Source organism: Bidens hawaiensis, unplaced genomic scaffold (genome assembly GCF_021521415.1).
Source record: "Bidens hawaiensis isolate Kalapana, Puna unplaced genomic scaffold, B.hawaiensis_p1.1 tig00013987_1, whole genome shotgun sequence".
NCBI classification, from domain to species: domain Eukaryota; kingdom Viridiplantae; phylum Streptophyta; class Magnoliopsida; order Asterales; family Asteraceae; genus Bidens; species Bidens hawaiensis.
The window spans coordinates 217,881-245,430 of record NW_027492199.1 but is presented as its reverse complement, the minus strand read 5'-3'; the positions used below and the strand labels follow the sequence as shown (position 1 = coordinate 245,430).

Genomic DNA, 27,550 nt, shown 5'->3' with positions numbered 1-27,550 from the left:
TCAATCTTGACCATCTACTTTACTTAATGTTAATAATCCATTAACTGATGCTGATATTAAAGAGAGAATCGAGGTTGATTTAATTTCACTTTCTTGAGTAAAAAAAGCAGGTTTTTTGGGAGAAGGAAGTGGCCCTTCACCACCCAACATCGCCACCACATTTCTGGTGTCATGCCGATCTTCTATGCCATGCTGCACACATAATAGGCCAACATGTACTGAACGTAACACTTCACAAACAGAATAAGATGTGCGTAAAGATTCATCAATCAAATCGAGAGACTTGCCTTCTTTATAAAGGCTCTATGCCTATATGAAACCAAATATTAAAAAAAAAAGTTAAAATCATATCATCATGCCTATATGAAACAAAATATATATAAAAAAAAAGTTAAATCATATCTTCATGCACATATTATTCAATACTGGTTATGGGTTAATATAAATTACAATGGATGTTCGTCACGCTTAATTAACCCTATAATACTCATACTTCACACATATGTACATAAAGGCCCATTGTCACACACGTGTCCATGTTAGGCTGGCTAGTTGAATTGGGAACCGGGAGACAATCCATATTTTAGTCCAAGATTTTAATCATATAGGCTTAACTTGAACATGACCCATTCTTTTAACAGACTAACCATGCCAACCCTAGCAGGTCAAGTCAGAAAGAAATTGTTGGCCTTAACGCGCACGTGTGTGTCAACGTAGAGTCCTACACAAAAAAACATATAACATACACAACAACATGCAACCTACACATCTAATTCAACATATATATATATATATATATATATATATATATATAAAAGTTACATGGAAAACAAATATATCCTACACATATGTACATTAAATATAAATAAAAATATAAACCCTACACAAAAACATTGGATGTTGTGTTTTAAAATACACGTGTATGCTATATGCATTTTCATGTAGCTTATACATACTTGTTGATGCTAAAATTCATATGCTTGTTAGATGTTTTTGTGTACATTATATATTTTTTATGCAAAACCATAAGTGTAAGTTATATGTTTTTATATATAAGTTATATATTTTTGTTAATATTTAATGCTTACATGTAGGATATATTTCTTTTTGTGTTGTTTATAAAAAAAACACCTAATTTTATATATATGTATTTTTTTATTTAATCTTCATTTACATAATGTACACATATGTATATTATCATTTATCTTAATTGTACATATGTGTATAAAGAATAACATGTATAAAATTAAAAAAGTAAGTATTATACATATATGTTTAATTTTGCTAAACCGATAATTTTTTTATTTTCTTTATGAAACCGGGATGAAAGATATGAATTTTTAGTTTTTTTACTTTTTTTATTTTCAGGTTTTTTTTATTTATAAACTTTTTTTTTTCTTAAAAAAATGATTTTTTATGGTTCAAAATGATTTTCAAATTTCTTAATTTCAAAATTGTTCTCACACGATCCCAAATCTCTCTCTCTCTCTCTCTCTCTCTCTCTCTCTCTATATATATATATAAGTTATATGAAAAATACATGTATCCTACACATGTGTATATTAAATATCAATAAAAATATACACACTACATAAAAACCTAAACCTAAACCTAAACTTTTATTTCAGCATCAACAATTATATATAACCTACACGAAACTTAACAAAACCGGGCTACACACGTGTATTTAATATTAATAAAAACATTGGGATGATATATTTTAAAATACACATGTGTAGGTTATATACATTTTTTATGTATCTTATATATACTTGTTGATGCTGAAATTTATATGTATATTAGATATTTATGTGCATATTATATCTTTTTTATGCAAAAACATAAGTGTAGGTTATATGTTTTTACGCAGGTTGTATATTTTGCTAAAATTTAATGTCCACGTGTAGAATTTATGTATTTTTGTGTAGTTAATATAACTGTTGACGTTGAATTTCATATGTAGATTGCATGTTTTTTGCTTATAACCAGTGTAAGTTTTATGATTTATGTAAATCATATATTATTTTTGATATTTAATTGACGCATGCGTATGTATATATTTTTTGTATTATTCCTTGGTTTTTGTAGTTATGTTAATCGAGAAAAGAAAATGTATCGATGACTATTAAAAAAAGTTACGCATCATATTGAGTTGAAAAAAATGTTTTTAGATAGAAAGAAGTTGTACTGTTTCAATAAATTGTATCTGTGTAGAATAAAACATCAAAAGAGAAGATAAATAAATTATAAAATAGACGAATTCTTTAAATTTTTTTAAATATATTAATTTGATTAGTTATGTTAATTGAAGAGAGAAATTAATGGTTATATTACTTGTATTAATAGAAGATAGAAGGTTTTTAATATTGCTATTAAACTTTTTTATTTATTTTTAAACATTTAATAACTATAATAAACTTGTGGTCCATATTGATTTATCGCACTTCTTGCATTAAGATCACTTTTCGCATGAACTTTAGCATATATATATATATATATATATATATATATATATATATATATATATATATATATATATGGGAGGGTTTTAGTAAAAAAAAGTAGTTTTCTAGGAAGACTAAGAATAAATCATAGCCATTGGATCATGTTAATCAATTGTTGAGATTTAAAATTACTAAAAACCGATATAGTTTCCTAGAATTATTCTTTCACCATAGGTTTTAATGCCAAATGTCAAATCTATTAATTCTTACCATTAATAGGAAACTCTTTATTTTTATTTGAACCCTTTTCTATACACACAGATAGAGTTGATTTCATTTGAAAACCATTTTGAGTTTTAAAAACTCGATAGAACTCAACATAACAATTTTTTTTTTGAATTTTTTACATATATGTAGGTTACATTTACGTAGAAAAATTATACAATTTTTTACGAAATGAATCAACTTTTTTCACAGGTGTAACGGATGTTTAAATTAGTGTAATCACTGTACATCTTTATTCTCTCTCCTACTTAATTTTTTAGTTAGATTTAATCTAACCACATAATCTAACCTACTTAATTTAATGAGTGGTTAAAAATGAGGTTCTTAAAGTTCCTAAAACTCAACAAGTTCTCAAATTATCCCTTTCATATGTATATATATATATACATATATACATACATATGTATATATATATATATATATACATATATACATACATATATATATATATATATGTTTATTGGATTTTAATAATCCTAATTAACTAAAAGCTATTGACCAATAATAATCTCAAATGAGTTTATTGCGACTGGTTATCCGAAATTTTTAAAAAAGTTGGCTCTGAATGGCCTCTTGTTAAAAAAAAACTTAACGGCGTTAAATTTTTTTTTCTGAGTTTCAAATTGATTTTTAGGGCCTTTAATTAGAAGGAGGATACGAGTCGATTGATGTAAAACTTAGCTCGAAATGATGCTCCAAACGAGAGACCACTGAGAGTCATTTTTTTAAAATTTGGAACCACCAGTGACGATTATAGACTTAGTTGAAATTATTATTGGCCAATAGCTAAAAAAAAACTTACATGTCCAAAAAGGTTATCATCATGGTCTTCATGAACAAAATCTCTATTTTTCTTCCCGCTCACAATTTCCAACACTAAAACCCCAAAGCTGAAAATATCTGACTTTACCGAGAAGAGACCTTTCATTGCATACTCTGAATCAGTACATATTAGGAATATATAAATGCAAAATTGTAGTGTACGATATGAACCGAGAGTATGGATTCTTACAATGTTCCCACTACTCTCTTTGTATTTGCTTCACTCTAGCCTTCTTTAAACATTCTGGCCAACCCGAAGTCTGATATTTTTGGACGCATCTGATAGTCAAGTAAAACATTCGCTGCTTTTAAGTCCCTGTGTACAATTTTAAGCCGGGAATCTTGATGGAGATAAAGAAGCCCTCGTGCGATTCCATGAATTATGTGGAAGCGTTGTGGCCAATCAAGTAGCAACTTCATTGATTCATCTGCTTAATTTGAAACAACTTGGTTTATATATGTATTCCTTTGCATATATATTAATCTATATAGTTTTAGGATTGTAGAGAGTCGCCCAACCAAATAATAAACTGTCCAGGCTTTTGTTAGGCATGTATTCGTAGATTAACATTTTCTCATCGCGGTGAATGCAGTATCCTAAAAGCTTCACAAGATTCCGATTCTGAAGTTTAGCAATGCATATAACTTCATTCTCGTATTCAACAAGCCCCTGTCCAGAGGACTTTGACAGCTGCTTCACAGCAATCTCTTGTCCGTCTTCTAGAACTCCCTGGTAGATCCAGAATGCCATTATTATTAGTGGACACAGCAATTCGTGAAGGTAAAGAAATCATTTATGATAATTTGTATATGTAGAACTATATACAGGGAGCCAGGAACAATAACTCTAATGGACTGAACTAATGGGCCAAAGCTGCTTTATGTGTACATTCGAATCATATCATTTACCTTGTAAACTGGTCCAAACCCGCCTTCTCACAGCTTGTTGTCGACTGAAAAGTTGTTGGTAGCCTTAGAAATTTTGGATAAGCTATACAATGGAACCTCTACACTTCCGATCCGGCTAGTATTACCAAAGATTGTTTCAGTTGTACCTAGAAAACACAATATTGAGACAAAGATGTTACTTTCAAATATAAATACAATTAGCAATTCAAATCAGTCACTTGCCTTCTCTCTCTGTATCTGATCTCTTCGTCCGTTTTCTTCTAGTGTAGAACGCAAATATGAGACCTGACAAAGTCAACACAGCTGCTATTGACACAGTAACCTCCATAGCTATTCGTTTCTTCGTGTTTATGTTGGAATGGAGATCTAAAAGATTTTATGAGGTGCAGCAAAACAATATATTCTCAAGTTTTTAGAAATTAACGAACAGCATATGAAACACATTAATTGGTTATGATACTGGCTTACCTGAAAATTCTGAGGCCGCAAGTCTAACATAAAGATCTTGCCCGTTTTGTTGGAACACTCGGACATCAATCAAATCCCCAAACCATAGCAAGCATCCAACTCCACCAGGAGAGCTGTTTGGATTTGCATAGGCGGTGCATGAGCAATTTTTCTTGCAAGCTGCCTTGCAATCTAGTGGGCTCATGTTGATATTAAAGACAGCATTCTCTGTGTCTGGCAGTTTCATACCGGGCAACTTTTGAAATCCCTCTCCATGCCCACAATCCAAGGGTATGCTCCGTCTACAAACATTTGTATCATTACCAGGGCTCATTTTGTCTGATTTTTTTGGTTCAAATCCTTTAAAGCACCCGCAACTAGGAGAACTAGCAGTATTACAGATCCCATATGGGCCACATTTTCTATAGTTGTCACAATAATCTGCTGGTAAGGTGGCAATTGGAATCTATTCTGGGCTTGGAAATTTTAGCTGCAAGATCTCAAGTTTGCCATCAGGAGTTAATAATGCTCTAAATGTGGTGGTATTACTATTAGAAATAAAAGTGATATACGCCTCGTTCTCATTCGCAATAATGTATGAAAGGCTAGCCCGATTGGCATCATGAGCATAGTTTTCCCGCCAGAAAAGGTTATGCCGTTATATGGCCCGACCCTTGTTTCAATAGCAGAGCTTCTCCTGATATATACTTGTTGATATTTACCCTTAACTGCTGAAATCCTTAATGTATACTCACCGGGGGAAGGATCGTCTGTACTACTCCATGATGTCTGTAGGTCCCGACGCGGGTGGATCTAACAACGTTCTTGGATCAACCGAGCTTAGTGCTAGCGGAAATCACACTAAGCTACCTAAGAGATCTCGGATCTTGAGATATTATTTCGGTTTAGAGAGAGAGAGAGAGGAGAGAGAGACGAGAGAGTTTAGAAAGGTAATATGTGTGTGTTAGAAGTTTTTGCAAAAGGTTACTTTCTAATGGCATGCTCTCTATTTATAGAGGAGCATGCATGAGAAATCTTTCATTATCAAATGCCCAATGGGCTTGATTACATGGAGTAAAGGGAAGTGCAGATCTGGAGTGTTTGGACGAGAAAGAAAGGCTTTGCAGCAAGCGGAGTTGTACCGAAATGGATTTTCCTGGCATACGAGAAAAGAATCCAGCCGAGCATATTTGTTTGCTAGTTTCTTGATCCCGGAAATCTTGTACTCAGAGTCACAGATAAAGTGGACTACCCAGCGCCTTTGATACTTGGTGGATGACCTTTCTAGTGGCTTTTTCCCGTCCCTTTTGGGACCATTCACCCTTTTCCCAACCAAGCATAGGTAGAAGCCCTCTTTCCCATACACAACGACGGTTCCAGGCAAGATTAATAGTTTATAGTCGACTCAATAGAGGAGCATGCATGAAAAATCTTTCATTATCAAATGCCCAATGGGCTTGATTACATTATTTCCCTTAGTCATTTCCCTTGGGCTCCAAACATACAAAACAAACACTAAAGCCCAAAACATATATATTCAATACAAAAGACTTAATTAAACAAAAGGGTTCTAACAATCTCCCTCTAGTCTTTAGTATTGAAATCCGTCGGTGTCGTAAACAAGACATTCATCCTCGGTCAGTGGAAGTTCAACAAGTCTTCGGACGAACTTGTTGAAGGCTTCAACTATCCGGTCGGTGTTCTGACAACCGATGTCCTCGACGGTTCTCAGCGGCGAGTTGTAGAGCTTCTTCACATCCTCTATATGTAGTCCCATAAGCTCATGCTCGTCAAATACTCGAATCTCGTGCATGTCACGGCAATGGATGACGGCCTCACTGATAGTATTATCAAACTCCCAACCAATGAAGTCTGAAGAGTGCTAGGTAGGAAGGGCTCGCCATGATATATCTCGTGATAGTCTTTTGGCGCCCTATATCTCCACATTGTACGTGGCTCTCCGATAGTTAGGTCAATCTCCCGTGGGTTCTTGAACTGTCGACCCTTATTGACTTCAAAATCCTTATATCCCACCTTAGATTGATTATGAAGATAAGTCTTGACCCAACCTTCCAATGTATCCTCATACTCACCACGGCCTAGAGCTTTTCGAAGATAGTTGATGTCAAGCTCTGGTAACGACTTCAGCTCGTGGTGGTTGAGATAGATCAGATCTCCGCTGTATCTTCGAATAGCCCAACAACTGTTTCTCTTATTGTACTTCGCATAGACAATCAGCGAGTCGTCATGATAAGGATAGTTGAGCATGCGGGCACAAGCACGACTTGACACAATATGATTCTTTCTCTTCTTCTTTGGTGGTTCGTGTGTCAAGCCTTTGGCTGGATCGGAAGCGAGCTCTGTTGCAGGGGCCTCTAAAGCTTGAGCCGGCGGCATGTCAGGATTCGGCGAATAGTTGATGAAGTCGTCAGTTGTGTCTACCGCCTCCTCCGTTCTTGTTATGAAGTCTCCCAAGCTCTTGCTAGCTTCAATAAAGTCATCCATAATCACTGCAACATTACCTGCAAAAATGTCTTTAGGGAGCAGCTCTTTATACATATAAAAAATCTTCGAGTCTACTTCCCTGACTTTGCTGGCAGAGTCGTGTGCAGCAGGGTCTTGTATATGTTCTTGATCATGTGGAGGTGATTGAGTGTTAACTCCACCTCCACCTCCTGTTGCACTGGCTCCTCCGTCTCCGCCATTTCCACCGTTTCCACCATCATTGTCATCATCATCATAAAAACTATCATGAACGTTGTCGTCCACGTCATCATCGTCCTCATCATCATCACTATCTTCATCATCACCTTCTTCTCCTTCTTCACCACTGTAACGCCCGTAAAATTTCATTGAGAAAAGAAAATGACGCTTATGCATTGTATGATTCTAATTTTGTTGCCGGGACTCATCTTGAATCTTCGGGGGGCCTCCTAGACTAGCCCATAAGTGGAATTACTTAAGTTCTATTCAAGTGTCACAATGTTCAACTTGGAAGGACCAGAACGTAACATTTTATATTATAATCAAAAATCAAAACCCTAGCCCTCCTAAGCATATCCGATCGGCAGCAGCTAGTCCCCCAAACCATCCGATTTTTATTTTTGCTGCAGTGGTTAGTCCGTAAAAATCCAATTCAAGGTTAGTCCCATGTCCCCTCTAGTCTTTTACGCCTTAAACCATCCTTATACATCGCGTATTGGTCGTTAAAGTTGAGTCTTGATGATAACAGTTTGCTGACAGATTCGTATACGTTTATTGTAGGGTCTTTAACTCGATGAAAATATATTGTTTTTGATCGATTCTTGTTTCTATGATATTCTACTTTGAGTCTACTTTTCTAGAAAGGTATAATACGTAATTTTTGGACGAGATTTGAATGGTTTTTATGAATTTATAAAATCGAGGGTCAAAGCTGATGCGGGATGACGGATTCTGGTCTGTCTTCCCGACGTCATAACCTTTTTTCTACAGGTCCAAATTGGTTGGTTCCACTTCTGGAAGTTAGTATGTTGAGTTAGGAACCAAACGAAATTGGAATCGTTTAAATTGGTTCAGTAATGAATTTTATAAAAATAAAACCATTTTGTTGCGCACTGAACTAGCTGCACGTACCTTGCTGTGTTGGAGGAATTTTTATAATTTTTGGGTCCAATATAAAAATATAATAAAAATATTTTTATAAACCTAAGACATTTATCAAAGTCTGGTAAAAATTTAATAATTTATTTCAAATGTTATCCTATGTAATTAAAAGCATCTTCGCATGCTAAAATCTACATGTTTTACTCGTTATTGATCGATAAGTTCATTTTAGGTTTAACCGGTGGATTTGGTTAGTTGAAAGATTTTAGGTGCTGAGGTAAGGTTGTTGGGCCTTGGGCCAATTGTTGGGCCTTGGGCCAAAGTATTGGGCCCTGGGCCAAGTGGTTGGGCCTTGGGCCAAGTGTTGGGCCTTGGGCTAAGTTGTTGGGCCTTGGGCCAAAGTATTGGGCCTTACAAGTTGGTATCAGAGCCATGGTTCGAGGGATCCGAGCATTCTTGAATGCTTGGACTCGAACTGTAAAAGAAAGGGCTAGAAATGCCAACCGCGAGTTGCTGCACGCCAAGAGGTACATTTTTATATTTGATTATTCGTTTTATAAGTATTAGAGTACTATTATGTGCATATTTGCTTGAATGTTAGATGGGATTCTAATATGGTTAGGGGCAGGGGGTGCTTAGGATGGACGGGTAAAGTAAGCAATTAATAACACTTGATCAACGTTATTAGCAGTTTACCCTTACCTTCCATGTTTTAAATACCACTTGTACTTGGCCGTGTTAAAATTCTGTCTTTGTAGGGATAAGTCATGGTTAATACTCATACTGCTAAGAGAGGTCGCCCGAATGTTCGCGGCAGTGGGCGTAAGCCGCGTGCCGAGGCCGAGAGTGAGATTCCTACATTCCAGCAGGAGGAAACCCCGGTTCAAGGGGAAGGGGATAACCTCGTCTTAGGTCCTACTATGCGGGCGGCCATCGCAGATGAGGTTTATCAGGTTCTTTAGAGCGTGATTCTCAAGATCTTTGCTGAGGCGGTTAGGGTTGCAAAAGAGTCTATGGTTGGGAAGAGTGCAGATAAATAGGGAAAGGGACAAGAGACTCAGGTTGAAGACGAAGTGGTGGTGCCAAGTGAGAAGGAGAAAGAAGTTCGTGCGTTTAGGATCCCTTCTAGAGGTTGTTCGTATGGGGATTTCAAGAAGTGCGACCCTCCTGCTTTCGACGGTACTAAAGATGCGTTGGCAACTCATCAATGGGTTAGGGAGATGGAAGCCGTATTGAGGGTTAGTAAGTGCAGAGAGGAGGATATGGTAACTTATGCTACTGCCTCGTTTCGTTTCGAGGCGCTGTGTTGGTGGGATAATCTAGCTCAGTCTATGGGTAATCGTTCTATTAGGAGGATGGCCTGGGAAGAGTTGAAGCAATTGGTTATCGATCATTTTTGCCCTCCGCATGAATTAGATAAGATGGAGCAGGAGTTCTTAGTTTTAGAAGCGGGTGATATGTCACATCGAGAGTATACTACAAAATTCAACCAAATGGCTCGCCTCTGTCCCGATTTAGTTACACCTGAAGATAAAAGAATCAAAAAGTACGTAAAAGGTCTACCGGTAGATGTTCGCAGGGGTGTGGTGACCACCGGCATGAGCTCTTTCCATTCGGTGGTTACCCTAGCAGGTACATTGTATGAGCAGAGAGAGATGGTGAGCCCAACTGAATTTGGAAAAGATTGGAAACCGAGCTCTAACTCCAACGACAAACATTATGGGGGCAATGATTCTGTGTCGACTGGGAAGAAAGCGAGGACGGAGACGTTGGACCGTAAGAGTAAGGGGTTCAGCGATGAATGCAGGAAGTGTGGGAAGCCGCATCGGGGGAATGCAGGCCTGGGGCTATGCCCTGTTTTTGTTGTGGGAAGATCGGACACGCCAGCTTTGAGTGCCCTACTTTGATTTGTTTTCGATGTAGGGAGTCGGGACATTTAGCGTCAAATTGCCTTACCAATAGGGCGGGGGAGTCCGAGCAGGGGACTTCCTCGAGGGGGAAAATGGAAGAGAAACCGAAGGTTAAGGCGAGTGCCTTTAGTATCTCGACGAAGGAGTCAAAGGAGGACACGGACACCATTTCAGGTAACTTTGTGATCTTTTTATGTGTTGCATTGCGCTGTCTATTTATCTCCCAATCGAATGCTTTTGGGTGAAGTAGTTTTGCTAGAAAGTAGTACGCTATCTTTCTTTAGGGGGTAAAATAAAATAAATTATATACCAGTCCCATGCGTGATTAGAGGGGTGGGAATTGTCTCAGTCTGCGTGCGTACCGGTATAGCGGAATTCGGGGACGAATCCCATTCTAAGGGGGGTAGACTTGTAACGCCTGTAAAATTTCATTGAGAAAAGAAAATGATGCTTATGCATTGTATGATTCTAATTTTGTTACCGGGACTCGTCTTGAATCTTCGGGGGGCCTCCTAGACGAGCCCATAAGTGGAATTACTTAAGTTCTATTCAAGTGTCACAACGTTCAACTTGGAAGGACCAGAACGTAACATTTTATATTATAATCAAAAATCAAAACCCTAGCCCTCATAAGCATATCCGATCGGCAGCAGCTAGTCCCCCAAACCATCCGATTTTTCTTTTTGCAGCAGTGGTTAGTTCGTAAAAATCCAATTCAAGGTTAGTCCCATGTCCCCTCTAGTCTTTTACGCTTTAAACCATCCTTATACATCGCGTATTGGTCGTTAAGGTTGAGTCTTGATGATAACAGTTTGCTGACAGATTCGTATACGTTTATTGTAGGGTCTGTAACTCGATGAAAATATATTGTTTTTGATCGATTCTTGTTTCTATGATATTCTACTTTGAGTCTACTTTTCCAGAAAGGTATAATACGTAATTTTTGGACGAGATTTGAATGGTTTTTATGAATTTATAAAATCAAGTGTCAAAGCTGATGCGGGATGACGGATTCTGGTCTGTCTTCCCAATGTCATAACCTTTTTTCAACAGGTCCAAATTGGTTGGTTCCACTTCTGGAAGTTAGTATGTTGAGTTAGGAACCAAACCCAATTGGAATCGTTTAAATTGGTTCGGTAATAAATTTTATAAAAATAAAACCATTTTGTTGCGCACTGAACTAGCTGCACGTACCTTGCTGTGTTGGAGGAATTTTTATAATTTTTGGTTCCAATAGAAAAATATAATAAAAATATTTTTAAAACCTAAGACATTTATCAAAGTCTGGTAAAAATTTAATAATTTATTTCAAAGGTTATCCTATGTAATTAAAGGCATCTTCGCATGCTAAAATCTACACGTTTTACTCGTTATTAATCGATAAGTTCGTTTTAGGCTTAACCGGTGGATTTGGTTAGTTGAAAGATTTTAGGGGCTGAGGTAAGGTTGTTGGGCCTTGGGCCAAGTTGTTGGGCCTTGGGCCAAGTGGTTGGGCCTTGGGCCAAGTTGTTGGGCCTTGGGCCAAAGTATTGGACCTTGGGCCAAGTGGTTGGGCCTTGGGCCATGTGTTGGGCCTTGGGCCCAGTTTTTGGGTCTTGGGCCGGAGTGTTGGGCCTGAACGGCCCATTAGGCTAGAGTGTTCTTACAGTCTAGTTTGGTAACACGTTGTGTATAATTTATAGGCCCTTGCTTCTGATTGTGCACTTAGGGATTTCCTAGCTCGTTGCAGGCGTTCGATTGATTCAGGTGAGTTCATGATGCCCTTTTTACTCTTTTACGTTTTGGGCTAGCATACACACCGAAATACAATTTTAAACGATTTTAATCGTTACAATAATTTGAATAGTTTTACATGGTCTCACTCGTGATGGTGCATTTTGAAAGCTATATTTGAATTATTTTATATGCCTTAGGATATTTTAGACTCGTTCATGGTCTTGTGTCCTTAAGGTTACATACATTATTGATGGTCTAGACTCGAGGATGTTAGTTGACTTGGCAGTAATTGAATATGAGTAGACCTATCTACTTAGTTCCCGTATGGGATGATATATATATATGTAGGTATATATATGTATGTATATATGGAGGTATGTATGTACGTATGAGGATGTGTTACCTTATTGCCTACGATTGTGTAATGATATTTAGTTCCTCGTGACTAAGAATGATGTGTGTAGGCTTATTGATGTGTGTGTGCATGGTGATTCATGGCCGGGTCAAATATATTACTCGGGTTGTACCCGTGGTGCAGAGGCCCGTGTGATGTGATCATCATTTTGGTGGGTCAAATATATTACATGGGTTTTAAAATCCCGTGGTGAAGAGGCCCGTTGGATGTTGAGCCGTGATCGGGTCAAATATATTACTTGGGTTGTACCTGTGGTAAAGAGGCCCGTATCACGTGCTTGGATGTATGAGCCGAGATCGGGTCAAATATATTACTCGGGTTGTACCCGTGGTGGAGAGGCCCGTATCTCGTGCTTGGATGTATAAGCTGTGACGAGTCAAATATATTACTCGGGTTTGACTCGTGGTGGAGAGGCTCGTGTCACATGCTTAGGTCTTACCGCGTCCGGGTCAAATATATTACTCGAGTCTTGACTCGTGGTGGAGAGGCCCGTGTACGTGTGTTCGACGATGATTGTATTACTTGGTGAATTATATTATTTATTTTATTTTATCCTCTCTATTGTTTAACTATAATATTGAAAGCAAGTATGAATTATGGTTTATGAAAACTTGAACTCACTCAGCTCAAGCTGACTTTGTGTGTATGTTAGATTGACTTTCAGGTTAAGAAGTGGATGCTACCGCTTGGACGTGTTGGATGCTACTCGAGAGGTTGAAGGCATTTCTGGTCGAGGAATTCAAATAAAACAAACATTTTCTTTACATTTGATTTTGGACACCTGTATCCGTGTTTGGGATTTTTTTTAATACTTACACTTTTTCCGCTGTTATTTACTCTGAACTGGTTTTAAATAAAATGAATTGTTCGGTTTTAAATTTTTGTGAAATTGTGGATGTGATTACCAACTGTAGGATTCCCGGGATTCGGGGCCTTACAACCACCACCAGCTTGGGCCTGTGGTGGTACTTGTTGTTCAGGACCAACGCTGGTACCCACACCGCTTCCGGCTTGGCCAACCTGTTGTACAATACGACCAACAGTTGCCTCCCCCTTCGAACCCACCACCAGAACTCCTCGCAAGGCCACACTTGGACCTGCGGTAGGCTGTGATCCACTAATCTGAAAAGTCTCACTAGACCTTCTCCATCCCCTGAATACAGCATCAAGTCGATCCTCCAGACCATGAAAGTCATTCTCGTGAATACCCATAAGATCTGAGGTGGCCTGATGCTTGCTCACGAACTCCTCATTTGTCTTCAACTGTATCTCGTTTAGACGGTCATGCTCCTTAATCTTTGCGTTGATGGCCTCTATCTCGGTTCTGAACTGAGTATTTTCTGCCATAAGTGTACCGATAGATGCAGTGGAGGCAAGCTGACCTTCAAGCAGAGAGACTCGAGAGTTGGTAGCTTCTTTCTCGATATCCCACTTTGTTACCGTATCATCAATTTTCTTGAACAATCTCTCTTCAAGAATAGTGGCAGTGGGTAGGTTTCTCTCAAGTGTAGCCACTCTGTTTCCAAGCTTCGAGTGGTCTGCTCTCAGATTAGCGTTTTCAGAAGACTCGTTGTTCATCAGCACATGCAGATTCTGTATTTGGGTGTGGAGAGTGTTGATTAGGAGGCGTTGACTTTCAATTTTAGCCTCATTCAACTCCTTCTCCTCTTCCAAAGTCTGAACCATTGCCCTTAACTTTTCTTTCTCCTTCTCGTCCTCAACCCCATTCTTTTTCATGTCTTTAATAAATGAGAGGAGCAACATTTCACGTTCTGCCCTCTTGGCGTTTGATTCCTCCAGTGCGACAATCCTATCGAGGATAGGATCAGCGTATACCGGAGATGTCAGAGATTTCCCTTTGGTAATGGGTTTCGGTGAGAAGATAGTGGTTGGTGGGGTAGTGGACATGATAGGTGGTGAAGTAGTTTGCACAGGTAGGACAATGGATTGGGCTGGTTGAGGTGATGTTATGGATGTGAGTGGTGTTGAGGTGAGTGGTGATTGGGTTAGTATGGGTGAAGTTGTGACGGTGGATGGTTTTTGAGAATATAGAGGTGTATGGTATGGGTTCTAAGTTTAATGCTAATTGAGGTTTTGTAGGTGGGGAGGTGATAACGGTTTGGCTCCAAAGGCTAGTGGTTTGTATAGGTGAGCTAATTATGGATGATATGAATATTGAGGAGGACGTGGGTTCAGTGGAAGGTTGTGTGGGTGGTGTTGTGGTTTGGGATGGTTCGGGCTCGGTTTGAGTTGGTTGTGGTTGAGATTGTGGTGGGGAGGTTTGTGGTTGGTCTTGAGGTGGCGAGGGTGGTATTTGTGGTAGGAAGGTTGAGATAGGTTGGTCTATTGGTGAAGGTTCGGGTGAGGAGTCGGGTGAATCGTGAAGCATGGTTTTGGCTTTCTTTCTTGATTTGGGTTTCCTATAGGCTGGAATTTAGATCTTGCCTACGTCTAGGTCTTTTAGGACTTTGGCCAAGATTTCTTTGGTGACTACGAGTGGTTCAGAGGTGGAAGAGGGCTTACCTTTTGTGGGAAGCTTGACAACGAGCTTGGAGGACTTCTGGGAGTCTCCAAGCTTCCTCAGACGCTTCAAGGGTGGTTGATCTTGTTCTTTCTCCTTGCCCGAAGCACTACCAACAGAAGGCTTGTCTATCCTCAGGTGGCTCATCAGACGATTCAGCATGTTCTGCTTCAACTTCAGGCTCAGTCCCAACCATCTCTCCACTCTCAATGGAAGCCTCATCCCCAACAGGCTCTGTCTCCTCGAACAACCCAAACTTAGGACCCGTTCGTGGTCCCTCATACTGATGCCCTTTCCCTTTGGTGCTCAACAACACACCAAAGATAGACAACTTATCTCATGCACATGATATGGCTCGAGAAACGAATTCTTGTCTTTGGCTTCCTTGTGGGGAGGCCTGGGTACCTCTGCCATCATATCATCGATTAGCATCTGTACAAACCTCGGATACATCAGCCATCTAGAGTCGTTCTTTGCATTTGCAAACATGCACAAGAATATCCTTCTTGAGTAGTTAAACTTTTCCCGTGTCGTCAAGGCATACATAATCCGTACCCAATCTACCCTCATGTTGTCATAACCTCCACGAATGTCAGCAAAACAGTGTGTGACGATGTGGAAGAGAAATCTCCAATATGGTGGGAGATGTTTCTTTTCCAAACTCTTCCACTCAGTGTCATAAGCTATCTGAGTCACAAAATCTTCTAACTTTGCCCTGTCACCCTTTTCATAAGTGTAATCTGGCTCGTCTACAATCTTTAACACCCTTCTAATATCCCCTTCAATAATGGTCAGTTCCTTCCCAGCCACTTTTGTAGTAAATGAAAAAGCATCATCAGTAACCTTTGCAAACGCCCAGAAATCCAACACCCATTTGTAATAAACAACTGCATTGGCAGTGATAACATGTGCAAGAGGTGACAGTTTTAGCCCCTTGACCATTGATGTGAAAACCTTGTCAGCTTTGGCCTCAAGAAGCTCGAGAGCACAAAATTGATTATGTCCCTGAAATTAAACCATAAGAACATGAGAATCATCATTGAATAAGAACTAAGTTGGATAATTCATATACAAGAGTCTTAAATATTCACAAGTACTTATCTTAGATAATTACTAATAGAAAACAAGTAATATACATTTTAGATTAAATAAGTTAAAAGGTTTATTTTAGTCTATAAATAAGTCAATAAGTCCAATAGGTCCAGAATATATAGGTTTATATGTCCATAACAGTCCAAAGTCGAAACGGTCTTAAATTTCTGAAAATTGTGCTAAGTACAAGTTTTTTGCATGAGACTCATTTCGCTTCGCATGGGATGCGAAGCGAAACAAAAAGGCATTTCGCATCGCATGATCAGGCGAAGCGAAACAACGATGCATTTCGCTTCGCATGACTAGGCGAAGCGAAACGGAGAAACATTTTGCTTCGTATAACCAGGCGAAGCGAAACGTAGATGTATTTCGCTTTGCATGCCCAAGCGAAGCGAAACATAGAGTATTTCGCTTCGCATGCCCAAGCGAAGCGAAACACAGAGTATTTCGCTTCGCGTGCCCAAGCGAAGCGAAACGTAGAGTATTTCGCTTTGCATGCCCAAGCGAAGCGAAACTCTTTTCCATGTGAAAAAGTTTCTTAGCCCTAATTTTGATTCCCTTTCCTTCCTTTGGTGTCGTCTGGATTCAAGTTACTGATCTGGAGAGTTTGAACCAAAATCCCTTTGTTTTACATTGTCAATTGAACTCCAGAACCTATGAACTATTCCTAGATCTAAAAACTTTTCCAACAAACCTAAGACTAACAATTAATGATGATACACATGATGTAAACGGCCTAATAACAGTTTCTAATCACGAAAACAACACAAATTTGAAGATCTGATCTCAGATCCAACCGACGGTTCATATGAATCGCCGCCTCGATTCTGTGAACCCAGAAACAAGGACGATGAAAGGATGAACTGATGATTTAAGGTGTGTATGATGTTATAACGAAGGTGCGTGTTCTGGATTCATGATCAAACGTGATATAAAGTGGCCGGATCTTGAAGATTTTGGTAAAGTGTTAGGGTTTGAAAGGTAAAGAATTAGAGAGAAGAGAGAGAGAGAGCGAAAATTGAAAATTGTTGGTGAATAGTGAAAGAGAAGTTTGGTTGCCCTTATATATATGGTCAGCCTATCTCGCGATAAGGTCAAAATATCGCAAGTATTCACCGAAAAAATACACTCTCGGTCCTCGATCTTAAAAATATTTGCATTTTCAAACTCGAAAAACATTTACCCACCGAATCCAAGCACTTTTCTAATTTTCTTTTGTTGGTCCGTAACCGTTAACGATTGCACGATCGATCTCTTTGACCAAACAAAGCAAAATAAAATAAAGTATAATTTGATGAAAATTTTAAAGTAAAGATAAAAATAAAACTAAAATAGGAATAGAATTAAAAGGTAAAAATAAAATTAAAAAAAAATAAAATAAAATCTAAAATATTTAAAATATGAAGACAAGTAATATTTCAAAAAAAAAAACAAAACAAAAATAAAATAAGATAAAATAAAATAAAATAGAATAAAATTTAAAATAAGTATAAGTTTAAAATTAAAATTTGAATTAATTTACATGAAATCGTTAATAACGATCACAACATGGAATCATATTGATTTGTAAAGCCATAGATCGCGTTTCCATTTTGATATTATTGTGACACAAGTTCATCATCGATTGTAGATATGGTCCACTTGTTAAACTTGACAAGTGTTTTGATGTTAACGTGATACAAGTAAGATTCAATTAGGCACGATACTTATATGGTCCCCACTTAATTAGACATGTTACTGATTCCATCATATCTTGGGCCTACTTTGTGTTGACATATCACCTCAACTTGACTTAAACCTTTCTTAGTTGATCACAGTACTCTTATTAACATACTTGACACTTTGTACTTTGTACACTCGACACTTTGTGCTTTGCACACTTGACTCGATCTATAAAAGTTAAAATAAAGCAGAAGATCCAGGGTCTTAACAATCAGATCTTGTATGACTGCAAACAGAGAAAGTCCAAGGCTTGAATCAAAATAAATAAAGAAATAAAGCAGAATTTAAAATCATAAATGACTCTTTTTCCTGATTTTTCATTTTGTTTTTCTGTTTTTCTTTTTCTTTTCTTGACTCTTTTGTTTTTATTTTTCTTGCCTTTCTGTGAAGCTTTTCTTGACTCAAATAAAAAATAAAAATTGACACTTATTTCATAAGTCCACTGTGATCAGTTAAAGAGAGGCTAGGGTATGATATGTGTGATTACATTTCATCCTTCATTGATATGACTTTAGCGGAATCACGCAACCGCTTCATAAATGTATAGCCACTAGCAACGGCAGGAGTTTAGGTTTACATCACCCAACACTTACTTGTTTGTCAAGCCTACCTACACATCGATGAATGACTTTGTAGCCTTTTGATCTACTCTTTTCATGCGCTAGGATCATCACATGCCAATGTAATATCACTTTCCACATGGTCGGATCAAATTCTCAATTGAAAATTTTAAAAATCCGACTCCCTCTACGAAGGAGCTCCCTCTAAACAAGATAAGTCTTTTAGAGTTTTCTTAAAATTTTCTTAAATGGGAGTAAAGATGAAATTCATATTATATATAAAAATAAAATCTTTTTGTTAAGTCAAATGACTTGATTTTAAAATTTTCTTAAATAGGAGTAAAGATGAAATTAATATTATATATAAAAATAAAATCTTTTTGTTAAGTCAAATGACTTGATTTTGGTTTTTCTTAAAGTAAATTGAAAATATTTTTGGTGAGTTAAGGTTAACTCATTTTCTCCCTCTAAAATTGTGACATATTTGAAAAATATTTACAATTTTAAAATAAAGATAAAATTGACTTAAAAAAAATCATGCCCAACGATTCAACGAGAAACAAAAATCGGACACTACTAAAAGCTTTGGTAAAGAGATCTGCAAAGTTAATGTCAGAATGGACCCTTTTTATTTCGAAAAGCTATGATCAAAACAATCATGAATAAAGTGTATTCGGATGTAGATGTGCTTAGTCTTTGAGTGCTGAACCGGGTTTTTAATAATTGCAATGGCCGCCTCATTATCACATTTGATCGTGGTTCCATAGAAATTCAAACCGTAATCCAGCAGCTGATGCTGGATCCATATCACTTGAGAGCAGCAGTTGGATGTGGTATTGTACTCGGCTTCTATTATGGAGGTGGACATAGTGACTTGTTTCTTGAACTGCCATGAGATCAATCGATCTCCCTGGAATTGACATCCGCCAGATGTTGATTTTCTGTCCAAATTTCATCCCCCATAATCAGTGGAGACTCCTTTGGATACCAAAGACCCAAGCGGGGTCTACCCTTTTAGTATCTGAAAATACGCTTGACAGGCGTCATGTGGGATTCTCTCGGGTCAGATTGATATCTGGCACACTGACAAACAGGGAACATGATGTCCGGTCTGCTTGTAGTGAGATACATCAGGGAACCAATCACTGACCTATAAAGGTGTTGATCGACTGGTTTTCTTGATGGATCAGGAGCGAGAACAGGTCGAGTAGCGATTAGTGTCATGAAAGCTGTTGAGTCCTTGAATCCAAATTTATGAACAATGTCATGAACGTACTTTTCTTGATGAATCAAAGTCCCGTCCATCTTTTGCTCAACTTGTAAGCTCAGGAAGAAAGTCATCTCCCATAAGGAACTCATTTCAAATCGCTTCTGCGTAATCTCAGAAAACTCCTTGCACAGATTCTCATTCGTGGACCCGAAGATAATGTTATCAACATACACTTGAACAAGAATCAAATCACCCTTAACCTTCTTGACAAATAGAGTTTGATCAACAATGCCTCTCTTGTATCCGTTCTTTACTAAATGATCAGCCAATGTGGCATATCATGCACGAGTTGCTTGGTGAAGACCATAAAGTGCTTTGTCAAGTCGGTAAACGTGATCAGGATGACTTGGATCTTCAAAACCTGGAGGTTGACTGACGTAGATTTCTTCTTTTACTTTGTCGTACAAGAAAGCAGTCTTCACATCCATTTGATATGCTTTGAAGTTCATGTACGAGGCGTATGCCAGAAAGATACGAATTGCTTCTAATCTGGCCACCGGTGCATAGACTTCATCGTAACCTAGACCTTAACGTTGCCAAAAGCCTTGCACAACAAGCCGGGCTTTATTTCTAATGATCACCCCTTGTCATCTTTCTTATTTCGGAACACCAATTTCGTTCCGATTGGCTTCTTATGTTCTGGCTTCTTTACTAGCCTCTAAATATTCAACTTCTTGAACTATAACAACTCTTCTTGCATTGTTTCAACCCAGGAGTTCTCTTTCAATGCAACTTTGTAGTCCTTGGGCTCCACCTATGAAATAAAACAAACAAAAAGACATCTGTTAATAGTACCAGAGGTGCTGCGTGTTTGAATGCCAGCGGATGGATCTCCAATGATGTTCTCGGTCGGATGTCGACGATGGATCGTTAACTATGGAGTTTGCTCGACATGCTTGACTGGCGTTGCCACTAGCTGAATGGTCAAGCTCTCTATGGGATGAAAGACTGTGGTTGTAGGGACATGAGCACTTGGTTGAGGATCAATTGCACCTTCTTCTTGATCAACCAAGTGTTCTAGAGCAATGGGACCTTCCCATAGGTTGTCATAGAATGGGACAACAGCGGCTGGAACAGAGGTTGAATCGGTGTTACCAGAAGCTTCATTCGGACTTGGATCAACATGCACATTTGATGCATCAACCTCCACTGCAGGACCTTGATTATCTTCTTCTGAGGGAGGTGTGGGAATGGATTCCACCACACTAGGTTCTGCTGGAGGTGGCTCTGCATGTTCGACTTGAACATTTTCTTCATTGTCAGCTGACACATATGAGTCAGTATCTGAATCAGTGATCTCTTCAACAACAGGCATCTCGGTGGTGTCTGCAGAGGGCTGCACGTTATTGACCGGGGCTGGTTGATTAGCCACAAGCGGTACATTAAGTACGGGTGCAGGAGCAGCTACATTAACATCTTCAAGATCTCTCAATACAGCTTGCATCAAGATAGATTGATCATCAGGTTGAACTGGTACAGAAACAACAGGGGAAACCGTTGGTATTACTGGTGTCACATACATCCCACAAAACTGCTTGAACAGACTTTCATAATCAAACATCCAGTCAGGACCATTGTGTGCATCGGTAGGGTTCAATTCTTACCAATCAATGTTGAAAGACTCCAAGATCACTCTAGTTTTCTTGTTGTACACCCGATAAGCACTTTTGTCAGCAGAATAACCAACAAAATAACACTCATCCGCCTTTTTAGCAAACTTGGAAGTTGTTCTAGCATTGGTTTGGAGTGTGGTACAGGGACATCCAAATGTTCTGAAGAAATTCACCCTTGGCTTCGTTCCATAGAAGACTTCATGCGGAGTCTTGTTCAGTCTTTTGTTCAGAAGAACATGATTGTAGGTAAAGCAAGCTGCGTTGATGGCTTCACCCCAGAAAATCAATGGTAGTTTGGAGTATGACAACATTGTTCAAGTGGCTTCAACAAACGTACGGTTTCGTCGTTCAGCCACCCCATTTTGTTCGGGAGTGTAAGGTGCGCTGAATTGAAGATGGATTCCCTTGTTGTGGCAGAATTCATTCACGACTTTGTTGCAGAATTCTGTTCCGTTGTCACTCCTGATACACTTCACTCTTTTGTCTGTTTGATTTTCAACCAACACGATAAATTTGAGCAGAAATTGTGATGTCTCATCCTTGTGCCCTAACAGAAATGTCCAACTGAAACGGGAAAAATCGTCAGTAATAACCAGACAATAGGCTTTTCGACCCATTACAAATGGTTGAATTGGACCAAAGAGGTCCATGTGCAACAGTTGGAACAAGATAAACATTTAGAACAAGATAAACATTTTTGGAGTTGATAGACTTGGGCCTGTGAGGGAGTTTGTGCTATTTACATTTAGAACAAGATAAACATTTTTAGCACAATGAAAAGATTTTACAGGTAAACCCCTCACGTGGTCACCTTTAATTAACTTATTCAAGTTTTTAAAGTTGACTTGGCCCAATCGTCGATGCCATAAGGATGAATCGTTCTCCGAGGCCTTGGACATCAAACAAGAAGCAGAACGCATGGAATAACTGGTTCTCATGTCCAGAATGTAGGCATCGTTGTGCCTCGGAGTACGCAACATGATCCACTCTTCAGGGACTTTAAAACCTGGTTTCAATATAAGACGTTCATTTTCTGTGAACAGGGTTGAGAATTTCTTATCACAAATTTGGGATACGCTGAGCAGGTTGTGGTTGAGTTGTTCCAATAGATTGACATCATCAAAGGTCAAAGTACCATTGGAGACCTTTCCTTGTTTTGTTATTTCTCCTCCAACATCACCGGCAAAAGAGAAATGCCCATCGTCGAATGGTTTGATGTCAAACAACAGAGACTCATATCCTGTCATATGTTGAGTGCAGCCACTGTCCAAGTACCAAATACTATTGACAGGCCTTCCAGGATGACCCTACACACATGAACAGCTAGTTAGTGGAGGGTTTCCCGAGACGTATTTGTCTCGGGAAAATTAAACAGAAAATCACTCATTTTAATTTTATGATGCCTGAAAAATATAATTTTTTGGAGAATCGGAATCAGAGGAGCAATCCCCCGAGGAACTTGAATTATGATTTCCTCGATTTTGAAATGGTTTTCTGGATTGCCTTCTCTTGAGTTTGGGCTTAACAACAAAATCCTCGGTGTATTTCTTGTTGAATACATTTGAAGGGCCCTTTGGCTTTTTAGCTTCTGAACCCTTTGCTAACCTTTTTCTTTCTCTTTGAGTTAGCCAAAATGGTTTCTTTATTTTCTTACCACCTTTGGGTTTGAAATTCGTTTCACTGGCAGTGGAGTGAGTTTGATTAGACATTTTCTTAGCTTTGACATTAACTTTAGGAAATGTCTGACCAAACGCACTGTTGATTTCTCTTTGTTGCTTGTGCCAGTTCTTGCAATGCCTCGCAAGATGAGACGGATTTCCACAAATGAAACAGTACTTTTGTTGGTTACACTTATAGACATCATAATCACTGAAATATGTGGGATTGGGTGAGGTGGACTGGTTAACATGTTGGTAACCTCTATCTAACTTATAATTGTAAACATTTGAACGATGAGTTGCAAAATAATTTGATTGCCTAGGTTTCTGTTGAGAGTGGTAATAGGCACTATCAAATTGATCATAAAATTGAGAACTATCTTTACAATTTGTATTTTGAGAAAATGAGATTTTCCTTAGTGGCACATATTTACAGGAAGTGCTTGGTTTTTCTTTTTCAAAATTTGATTCTTGTTTTCTCAAGTTCTCAATATCATGATCAATTGATAAGCAACTAGGACTAGTCTGTTCATCAACCTTGGCTTTAATGGTTTCGTCAAAAACAGTTTCACATTCTGAATCAGAAGAAGAACATTCACTTTCATTACAAACATTTGTACAACTTTCATCACTAGAAGTTTCACAAAATACAGCTTTTGATCCTGACATCAGACTTCCCAACCTAGATTCACAAACTTTATTACAAACAGGATTGTTAATTGATTTTGTTAGACCCACACAGGACTTAAAACAGGGTTCTAACTCTCCATTTTTCTTACAACCCTGGTTAACCTTCCCACAATCACCATTGATTATATCACCTGCTCCACAAGACACGTTGACGTTAGACTTATCAAATGATTGAATTGGAGGGGCAGTTTTTGATGCTACATGAGCAAATTTCACTGGTTTTGGTACTTTACCAATACCATATGCCATTTCTTCATCAAGAGAAGTATTATAAACTGGTGTAGTTATCATTAAGAGGTGGTGGTATGGCACTGTAATCGTACCCTAGCCCCGCTTTAACTTTAGTACTTCTCTAGGCTCCAATAAGATCATCTAATTTCTCAGATGATGCATCAAATCTTTCAACTTGTTTTTCTTTTTTCCTTTTATCAGAAGCATCAATTTTTAACTTTTCAATTTCATCTTTTAATTCATTAATTATGTTTTTATAATATATAACGTCATGCTCTTTTTGAAAAATTTTAAGTTTAAGATTTGCCACGTCATCACGATGAGTTTGAACCTTGTCAGCCTTTACATATTCAGCATTTAATTAACGAAGTTTTGCATTTTCTTTCAAAACTTCGTCCTGAAGATATCTATAATTTGTAACCTTATTTACGCAAGCTTGAGAGCAAAGATTGTGATTTACCTCATTGATGTGTGATGCATCAGAACTTGCAGCAGAAGATGAAGAAGCTTCATGATTGGAAGAAAAAGCCATGCCAGCCATGTTGAGAGGATTGTTTAGCTCCTCAAATTGATCATCCCAATCCACAATTTGGACCTCCTTTTGAGAGACAAGAGCCCTTGAGTTTGATCCTAGATTGTCCTTGTGTGGATGACCTCCAATTCTTGGATTTGAGCTGCTTGGCTTGTGTACCTCAAGCTTCTTTCCAGCTGCCTTGCTGTTTTCCTCATCGGTCACCTCAGTCACGCGAATGTCGTTTGCTGGTTTATGAGGGTTTTTGCATTCCCTCACAAAGTGACCCATCTCACCACAGTTGTAGCACCGAAGCTTGTCTTTATCAAAACCAATTCTCTTTCGATCAGAATCCTTGAAGCTATCTTTTCCGTATGTCTTCATGAAGTTGGTGGCCCTGTGAACCGCCATATCCATCTGGTACTTGATATCCATCTTCTCGAGATCCTTTTGGTTAATGTCTTTCAAATCTCCAGCTTCAAATTTAGGGGGCAACAACTTTCCTTGCATCAATTCTTCGTGACTTGACATAAATGCATGAACTAGAATTATGTTTGTATCGTTCAGCATTGGAAGGGCTTAACAGTAACTTGAGCTTTTGCTTGGCTGATTCTTTGATGAGGATGAAATTCCTTGGGCCTTCAACACTTGCTCAACTGCTTTTTGAAAAGAGCTAGGCTCAGATGACCCAGATTGACTTCCAGTAGAGATAAAACCAGTAGTCTGTGATGGAATATTTGATTAGTACTTTGGGGTGGTCACAAGGTATACATTTTGCTGGGGTTTTGCTTTGAAAAGCAGTTGGAATTGTTGATGCAGTATTCATCCCAGCTTGATTAAGAGAACTCAGATGATTGTTCATTCCCATCTGCTCATCCATTTCAAATGACTTGATTGTAGAAATCAAGTCAGTGTTTGTCATTGCATTCAAATTTGTGGTTCTCTTGATCGTGATTGTGTTAGTACTCCAACTATAAGGCAAAGAATTCATCAACTTGTGGTTGAATTCTGAGTTGGTGATGTTGACACTGGCAGCTCTCATTCTAACCATCATCTTTTCAAACCTCTTAACCAAGTCCAACACAGCTTCACCTTGACGATGGTTGAACATATTGAATTCTTCTTTCAATAGGGCTTTCTTGTTTTCCCTAATTTCAGCATTGCCCTCAACCTTCTCAACAAGTGCTTCCCACAAACCCTTGGCACTTCTATGTTCACGTAGAGTCTCAGTAATCTCATTTGAAAGACAAACAGTTAATATGAGAAATGCTTTCTTGTCTTGTTCTAACAAGTCCCTATCATTTTGATCATAATTTTCAGGAGTCTTTAGTTGTTCCCAGCTTGAGTAAGGGAATATGAGGACCTTGTTCAAAACTTCTCATCAAGTCAGATTCAGTCAACGAGATATAGTTCATGAACCTCCGTTTTAAATCGGCAAAGTCATCTAAGGTCATGTACTTTGGAGGCTTGTAGGTGTTCTCACTTGGTTTTCTAACAGCAAATACCCCTTCAACAACTCAGAATCAGTGCTAGCCATGGTCTCAGCAGTATCAAACACTTAAGGTCCTTAAATAGTTTAAATTCTCAACAATAGGTTTTTGGTGCGAAACAGTCTCCATTCGAAGCGAAAAAGTTATGCCACGCGAAGAGAAAACTTTCACCAAGCGAAGCGAAAAAATTTAGGCCACGCGAAGCGAAAATGTTTCATGCGAAGAGAAACAATTTAATGTGAAGCGAAACGCCAAGCGAAGCGAAATGCCAGGCGATGCGAAAAGCTTATGTGAAGCGAAAAAGTCTTAAGCGAAGTGAAAAACTTTCTTATGCGAAAAAGTTCAGTTTCTAGAAGCAATCTTTCTTGGGACCTGTCCACCAAATCTTGTCTGTTCTGGCAAAGGTTGGTACACTGATTTTCATGCCATGTGAAGTGAAATTTTTAACTTATCAATTTTAACAATTTTAAAAACCCGTAACACCAATTTTAACACTTTTAAACCCAAAACTTTTAGATCTGGAACAAGTACACTTGCTGCTTTTCAGCAACAACACATTCTAAGACATTTTATGAACTTTGAAGCCGAATCTTTTTGTATTTTTCTTGTTTTTGTGAATTTTCTTAGTAAGAACACTTCTTTTCTTTTCCCAAGATGAAAACCTAAGGTTGTGATCCAAAAACCGTCAACTAGTGAGCCGAAGCTTTGATACCAATTGTAGGTCCCGACGCGGGTGGATCTAACAACGTTCTTGGATCAACCGAGCTTAGTGCTAGCGAAAATCACACTAAGCCACCTGAGAGGTCTCGGATCTTGAGATATTATTTCGGTTTAGAGAGAGAGAGGAGAGAGAGAGACGAGAGAGTTTAGAGAGGTAATATGTGTGTGTTAGAAGTTTTTGCAAAAGGTTACTTTCTCATGGCATGCTCCCTATTTATAGAGGAGCATGCATGAGAAATCTTTCATTATCAAATGCCCAATTGGCTTGATTACATTATTTCCCTTGGGCCATTTCCCTTGGGCTTCAAACATACAAAAGAAACACTAAAGCCCAAAACATATATATTCAATACAAAAGACTTAATTAAACAAAAAGGGTTCTAACAATATCTGATATGTTTCTCTTCCAGTTATGAAGTTCTTGCCCAATTAACTTCTTTCCCGATAAGCAGGTATCTCCAAGGTAATCAAAACTTTGCCAAATAAAATCTTCATTGGTGGTTTTATTTCTAGCGTTAATTACCAGATTGCCATTGTTAAGGATTTGTGCTACAAGATTGATATTTATACCAGATGCAGAGGAATTAGATGACCAAAAGACTTATCCGCTGCCATTAACAAGAGTCAAGTTCCGTTGGTTATCCAGTTTGACCACACCCGAGGTGTCAATAAGCGGAGTTTCCCTGTTTGCAACCCATGCAACCGTTTGCGGTGAGGTGTTCTTAAACCATATCCCCATGTACTGATTTTTGGAATGGCCCGGGCTAAAGAAACCTAGCTCAAATTTTCCATTCCCTGAAACAATGGTCTCACCATCTGAGATGTTTTGATGCACAACTATTGTGTCTAATGATCTAGAAGTTGTTAGGAATATAAAGAAGAAGGTGATAGAAGGGAGTAACATTTTGGTTTGATTGTTATCTATACACAGATTCTTCA

General features: G+C 38.4%; 1 pseudogene across 1 annotated transcript; it reads right to left on the bottom strand.

Moving 5' to 3' along the window:
- LOC143545619 (G-type lectin S-receptor-like serine/threonine-protein kinase At4g27290) lies at positions 1–27,534 on the bottom strand (annotated as a pseudogene). Its single transcript, XR_013137465.1, has 8 exons — positions 27,000–27,534; positions 4,929–5,694; positions 4,683–4,826; positions 4,461–4,606; positions 4,071–4,281; positions 3,723–3,982; positions 3,532–3,663; positions 1–309 (listed from the first exon to the last, which is right to left on the bottom strand). The product of XR_013137465.1 is annotated as a G-type lectin S-receptor-like serine/threonine-protein kinase At4g27290 (transcript).
- Between the last annotated feature and the right edge of the window lie 16 nt (positions 27,535–27,550).